This window comes from Spermophilus citellus (assembly GCF_964194105.1).
Source record: "Spermophilus citellus genome assembly, chromosome: 14".
NCBI classification, from domain to species: Eukaryota; Metazoa; Chordata; class Mammalia; order Rodentia; family Sciuridae; genus Spermophilus; species Spermophilus citellus.
The window spans coordinates 69,317,555-69,325,160 of NC_138194.1; positions in this window are offsets into that span (position 1 = coordinate 69,317,555).

A 7,606-nucleotide genomic window follows, 5' to 3' on the forward strand; every position below is an offset into this window, starting at 1 on the left:
TCTGCCCCTTCGCCCTTTAAATGTGCTTGAGTTAAGAAAGACTAGTGGTTCGTGCCCTGCAAAACCACTTGAAAAGGTCATCGACTTTGTAGTTGGCAGTAAGAAAACTCGGAACTCTTCAATTACCCTTGTTGGGTGAACAACTTGATTTTTTCCTAACATTACTGAGCACCTGCTAGGGGACTGCACTAAATACAGCAGACAAAAGTGCCTCAGGAATTCAGCCCCAAGATTTCTAGAGGATTCAATTTCTCACTAGCAGACACAAAATGATTCCTTACTCTCTCCGTACTTTGTGATGGATACAATGTCTGGATGACAAGGCTCTTCCCCAGATTACTCTTTGCCTGAAATGACGGCTGAGCTAAATAGTATGGACCTAGCATTTCCAGTGAACGGTTCAATTTCAGTGTTAATTTTCCCCCAAGTTTCTGTGTCAGCATAGATTCGTAGTAGAGTGAGTGGATGAACAAATTGATAGAGGTTTTTCTTCTGAGATGTTGAAGTCAACTTGCTTTGACTCCCAAGTAATTTCAAAACTGTTTTTTAAGAAATTGTTTCCAGTCTTGGAGTAGATGCTAGAAATCTGACAGAAGCTACGATATTAAATCTTTTTTGACGAAGGAAAGTGGTGTTGTTTTTTTTTAAATGTCTGAAATATAGGGATGTCCATATAGAATATATGCCTTTTGTTTTAGAAAATTAAGGGATTCCTCTGCATAAATAAATTGCAGTTTTAATTTGGGAAAGAGCTAAGTCTTTTGCCTCATGCTTTAAGTAGCAAGGTATTTTTTAATGAAACAATAGGCGCTAGTAGGTTTTACAAACTCAACACATTCACATAATATAAATGAAGCTATGAAGCTACAAGGAAACAGGAATAAGATATGTCAAGACTACCTCAAGAGAAGTAATTTGAGCAATTAAGGAATAACTATGGCAAAAACAAAACAATAAGTAGAACCTATGGACTTGATTTCTGGGAAATTACTAGAGACTTTCACTTATTAGTCTGACCTGTTTAATTTTCTACACTGCTCAACTCTTACCTTAGTCAAGTTGATAAACCTCTCTTGCCTTGATATTGACAGCAATAAAATATTAGTAATAAAAGCACTTAACTCATTAGCTGGTATTGAGGGTTACGTGAATACATACATACTCACATATATTTCTTAACACCATTCATGGTCAGTCATTTATCATTTGTAAATGGATATATCTGATGGATGTCTACTATTCAAAGGGTAGTAAAAATAAAATGGAACTATAAAATTTCTTTTTAAAATGTGCAGTCTAAAGTTCACTCTGAAAATGAACATTTGTGTTAGTCTGTTAGCACTAATGAGACATAAGTGACGGCACTAAATATTGCTCCATTCCTCACAGGAGACTGTAGTGATCTCTTCAGAGCTGTGCCATACATTATATCAGGAAAGAATTCAAGTAAATTAACTTGAATCCATCACTCCAACTGGAAAAAAACTCTTAAAGGATGGACTCTATTGAAGATGTGGCAGTTACATGATCTCTTAAGTGTAATCACAATTCAATCAGGCTATAATCTCACTTCAACATCATTTTAGTTGTAGAAATCAGTGTTGTGCATAGGGCTTTGCAGTCAGAAGTGGGCCCACTCTTGGTTTGCCATTCAGAAATATGTAAACTTAGGCCACAAAATTGGGCATATAAATTCCCAATTCCATCATATTATTGCAATGATTAAATGAGAAATTAAGGAAAGGGCTATACATAGTGCTATAGATCCTCCTTATCTATTGCTGAAATAACCTGGAGTTTGTGGCAGAGGCTCACTCTTCTCCAAACCATTTTTCTAACACTGCCACAGCTGGATTCCACTGCCCAATTTCCCTTATAGTGAGGTATGGTCCTGTAAGTAAGTGCTAACTATTGAGATATGACCAAAGTGATGTGCTCTGTCTGTGGGACAGGTCCATAAAATTTTCCCTGTTTAAACTCTCTTAAGTTCCTAACGTGCCTGCTGAATGGAGAGCAGTTGAAGTCTTAGAAGAGGATGAGATTATAAAATGTGTCCCCGAAAGCCTAGAAGACTGCTTTCATCAACTTGTAGTTTATTGAGGGGGTAAACTCTATTTTTAAGCCACTGCAATTTAAGTTTTATTTGTTACAACTGCTAGCATTGTAAAGTTTAGATGTCCTTGGCAAGTCCAAAACATGCTAAAAACTTTAAAAAAGAAGCAAGCAAGAAAGAAAATGGGTAAGAAAGAAAAGGAGAAGGAAAAGAAATGAAGGAGGAAAATTGATCTTTTGATAAAAGTGAAAATAAATATAGGTATTCTGACTAAATGTTGATGTCTAGAATGACCTTAGAAAAGGAATATTTCCTCACCTAATTGTGAATTGCTCTGATAAACTCACTACTTACCACCTCACAATAGCTCCATGGACTGGAGACCAAGCCTTGAACACATGGGTCTTCTGGAAGACATTTTAAATCCAGAATGGAAAAACAGGTAAATCATGGTTCCTCTTTGAAGAAACTCAATTATAGTGCAGCACTGTGAAGTAAGAACTAGTAAATATGAATTTGAGAAATCTGAGCTGTGAACTCTGTTTATGGAAAGGTGAGGAAGTCTCTCTGAAAAAAAATATTCATTCTAAAAATTACTGATTTGATTATGATCACAATGCTTTCTTGCATCCAATGGCATTTTAAATTCTGCAGTTAAATTTTTAGTCTCCTTCCATTCTTACCTTATGGGTCACTGTTTGATAGCATATGTCTTCACATTCTATTAAGGACACAAATTGGCTTTTCTAAAATTTTTCCTCTTTTCCCATAGTAAATAATAATTTTGTCACATATGTTTTTCCTTGGAGTCTTCAAACACATATGTATTCTGTTTCCTTGTATTCTAGAATTCTGCATAGCTCATGTTGTGGTAGTGATTATTTTCCTATTTTATGTCAATGAGGGAAGTTCCTGCCAAATGATGACATTTCCTCCACTTCTTTTACTATCCTCTTGAAAACTGGTATATCTAACATTGTAGGACAGGTCAACTATGTGCTCCCTTGCCCAAATTCTGAAATCAAACAGATGTTCACATTTATCATTTACTGAGTGGCCTCCGTGAAACAGAATCTTTCCCTGATCCAATTGTCCAGTTGTCTGCCACGAGAGGAATTTATGTTGTCAAGAATAAGAGGCTATCTGTGGTTCTTCTTTAATCAGCTCTGATAAATGGAAAAACCACAAAGTTAAACACTGTGGGCTGTCAGCGTGTTTCCGAATATGACCTTATCTGTGGTTCTCTATTCCAGGGATCTATCCATCACTTTTTGTAACCAACTGTCTCCCAGTCTTTGCTATTTTTCTTGTGATTTCTCCTTTGTACATTCTGATTGAATAAATAGTTTGAAAGCTTACAACTTTGTTTTTTTTTTTTTTTTTTTTTGAGACGAGGTCATGTTATGTTGCCTGTACAGGTCTCAAACTCCTTGGCTCAAGTGATTGATTCTCTCACCGTAGTCTCCTAAGTATGTGGGACTTAAAAGTTTAAATTTTTCCCTATCAAATTTTCTCTTCTTTTTTAAGAGGACAAAATATATAAAATAGAATTTCTTGATTTGGACTCTCATACAATGAGAGTCTTCCTAGACTCTTGCAAATGGTTTGTACTTATTTTTCAAAAACACACGATCTTTCAATGAGAAGAAAGGAAAGGTTATAATAAGAATCTTGGCATCATTTTAACATTTTAACCTTAAATCTTCAGTCAGTGATAATTTTACTATTTTTTTTTCATTTTATAACCAAAGGTGAAGATTTTAATTTGGTATGAAGCATTAGGAATAGATTTTGGAAGTGACTGTTGTACCAGAAATGAAGGTGTTGGTTTGTAATACAAGTTTGTCTGAATTTGGGAATCATTTCTATGGAGAAGTAGGACAAAATAAAAATGAGAGAAAGTATTGGTGCTACACTGTCCGCTAGACCAGTGGAGCTTGCTACCATGTGGCCATGCCTTGAGGCAGGTAAAGACATCTGGGAGTTTCAATTGCGCACTCTTAAAAATTCAGAAGTGATCAGTTCACCTTCAAAAGTATTCATGGAGTGGAGAGGTCAGAAAACCACATCCCTTCTTTGTATGGATTTCAGTCCTAAGTACTCAAGATTAAGCAAAGTGAACATTTGGAATTCATTGCGGGTTTAAAATACAATAAAAATGCATATGTATCAGAAGAAAATTTTTGTTTTATTTTTCCCCTTTCTAGCAAAACACACATCTGTAAAAGGAATCAAGCATAATGTGAATTTCTGGCAGTTTTCCTGGGGCCTGATATAAAATTTTTCCTGGACCAATGAACAGAATTTCTGTATTCTAGCTTCCTCTGTCGTTCCTCTGGGGCAATTACTCTAAACTTGAACTTATTTTTTAGGAGGAGTTCTTACTCTTTTTTAGCCATAAAATCCGCAGAAATTCCTAAGCTATTTCAATATTTCAGTGACTTAATAGGAAATGTAAACCAAATCCACTATATAGAACATGAGACAGTTATTCTGGGCAAGTCAGATGTGTTTTTGGCATGATTGACTTTCACACAATTAATGCCTCACTTATTTGTTAAACATTGATTTTTTTTTCAGTCAGGCTAACACTGTCAGTAGGCTTCAGGCTTGAATAATTGAAAAAAAACAAAACCGTAGGAACATGTTAATTTGGTAAGTGACCAGTGGAAGAAAAGCATGCATGTGGGATTGGTTTTCTAAACCACCATTTGTCCAAAGATCTATCTAAGCAGTTCTGAGGTCAGCTTTCTTTTGCGACTTTCCTAACACAGTTAGCTTATGCATGCAGATGGCATAAATAAGTTAATGTCTCAGGTAGGCAGCCTCTACAGAGGTTAGTGACAGAAAACATTACCGAGGTCAAGCTTTGGAAAGGAAAATTAACCCTTGGCTACTGACAAAAAGGCTTGATTGTTTTATTAGAGGAAGCTGAGTATAAGAGGACTGGGAAGAGAAGTGGCTATTGAACTTGACCTGAGAATAAACAGACTACCAAATCCAGAGAAAGTGCCAAGACTTGATGTACAGAAACAGGAGTGCACAGCACATTTCACCTTGAGGCTTTGATTATGACATTCTACAGTTCTTTGTCAAATGTCCCAGGGTTTTTTCTGGAAGGGTAAGTAAATAGTATCAGGACCAGGCGATTCTGGAATGTCAGTAAAATGGTTGATACCCCCAAGGATGATTGTCCTCATTTTTAGAAAAACAGAACAAAGCCAGGATCAGTGCTAGAGTGCTGGCCTAGCATGCAGGAGGTCTGGGTTCAATATCTGATACTAAGGGGGAAAAGAAGAAGAAGAAGAAGAAAGAAAGAAAAGAAAAAGCAGAACAACTTCAATGGATATGGGTCCTGGAAAGGTCACGTTTATTCTTTAAAAAATATTTATGAAATAGCTATTTTAATTTTTTTTTATGGATTGAACCCAGGGGTACTCTACAACTGAGCTAGATCTCCAGCCCTTTTTATTTTCTATTTTGAGACAGGGTCTCACTAAGTTTCTCAGGCTGTCTTCAAACTTGTGATCCTCCTGCCTGGAGCCTCCTGTCCTTGGAATTACAGTGTCACCACTGTGCCCAGCTGGGATAGCTGTTTAAATAACAGATATATCAGGTGCCAAGATTGGAAAGATGAAAACCAAAAAGACACTTTTGGACCACAATATAATCACATTTTGGGAAGGAAAAAATATACTGGCCACCTCTTCATAGATAACTGGTAAAGACTGGTTGATGGAAGAATTATGAAATAAAGTAAGTGGTTTTTAAAAGAGGAAAACATTTGGTGACTACTAATACTGCTATATATGGATAATAATATGAATAAATGAAATTCACTGATAAACATACTCTAAAGTATTTAAACCTGGAAATAGAGGGGAGTATTTTTTATTAGGAAAAAAATGAATACATTTTATTATATTTGTTTTTTTTGCAAAGGACCCTGGTCTAGATTTGGTAACAATAAAAATGAGATAGGGAGTAAAAATGGGGAAGAGAAATAAGACTTGAATAATCCAGTTATGTTTAAATACTAACAATAAATGGGACATTGTGTTTTTTGAAACATTTACTTAATTCAGGGAACAGACTCAAGAAATCAATTAAAAGAGACTATTAAAATTTAAACATCATCTTTAAGTGTATTTCTGAAAATACAGAAAAGGATTATATAGATAAAGATATGGGATTAAATAGAAAAACAAAATCTACTATTTTTAAAAGACAAATTTTAATCCCTTGCTGCATTGATCAAATTTATAGAAAATTTCCAGAAAGGTATATTTTAAATATCACAGATTAGTAGTAAGTTTTTTTTTTGGCATATATACTACCAAAGAGAGTACATAAATTTTTAAATTGTTATTAATAATGAGGTTTTCCCCCTCCACGTGTTTCTTTCCCTCAAAAATTTCTTACAAAAATCAAGTATTTATAATTATTGAATAAATGCAAATCAATTCGTAAGTGTTGGATATTTTAGCATTTTTACTTTTTTTCCCCCCAGTGCTAGGAATTGAACCCAGTACCTCACACATGCTAGACAAGTACTTTACAACTGATCCACTTTTCCTGCATGTTGGATGTTTAGATTTTTATGAGTTTTAGGAAACTCATAATTCTTGTTCATATTTATCAAGAATTAGAGGCTTGAGAACATTTGAAGAAGCAAATGTAAGGATGGCCTGTGCATGGGTCTGCAAAGTTTGTCCTGTATACTTTCTTCCTTTTTAAGATTTTTTTTCCTCAATTTTTAACTATAATTATTATCATATGTTAGTTGCAAAAATTAATGGGATCCACTGTGATATTCCCTACATGCATACCACGTGTAGATTTTGTCCACTCTTAATTCTTCCTTATCCCTTCCCCTTCTCCTCTCTTCCAACACCTATCCCTCTTTTATTTTCAGGTAATTTAATTTTTCACATGTGGGAGAACATGTACAGTACTTGTCTTTCTGTATCTAGTTGATTTTATTTATCATCATGTCTTCTGGTTCCTTCCATTTTCCTACAAATGGCAGGATCTCATTCTTCTTTATGGAGGAGTAATACTCTATTATGTATATACACACAATATACATACCCCATTTCTCAATTCATTTATCCATCAACACCACCTATCTTGGTTCCTTATCTTGGTTATTGGGAATACTGTCCCTTTTTTCTCATTACTAATGGAATTTCTGATACTCACCTGGGTATGTGGCTCCCTGGAATAAAGACTATATTTCTTTCCTTCCTTCCCTTCCTTCCTTTCTTTTTATGAACAGGTGCATTTTTTATTTTATTATACATTTTTACTGGTGTGTTGTAATTGTATATAATGATGGAATTTGTTGTTACGTATTTGTACATGCACAGAGTATGACAATATTATTTGGTCACTATCACTCCCCAGCACTACCCGCCTCCCTCCTACCCCTTTGTCCCTTTCCTTTACTCATCTTCTCTTGATTTTCATGAGATTTACCCTCACCTTTCTTTTCCTGTTTCCTCTCTAGCTTCCCCACTTGAGAGAAAATATATGACCCTTGACCTTCAGAGT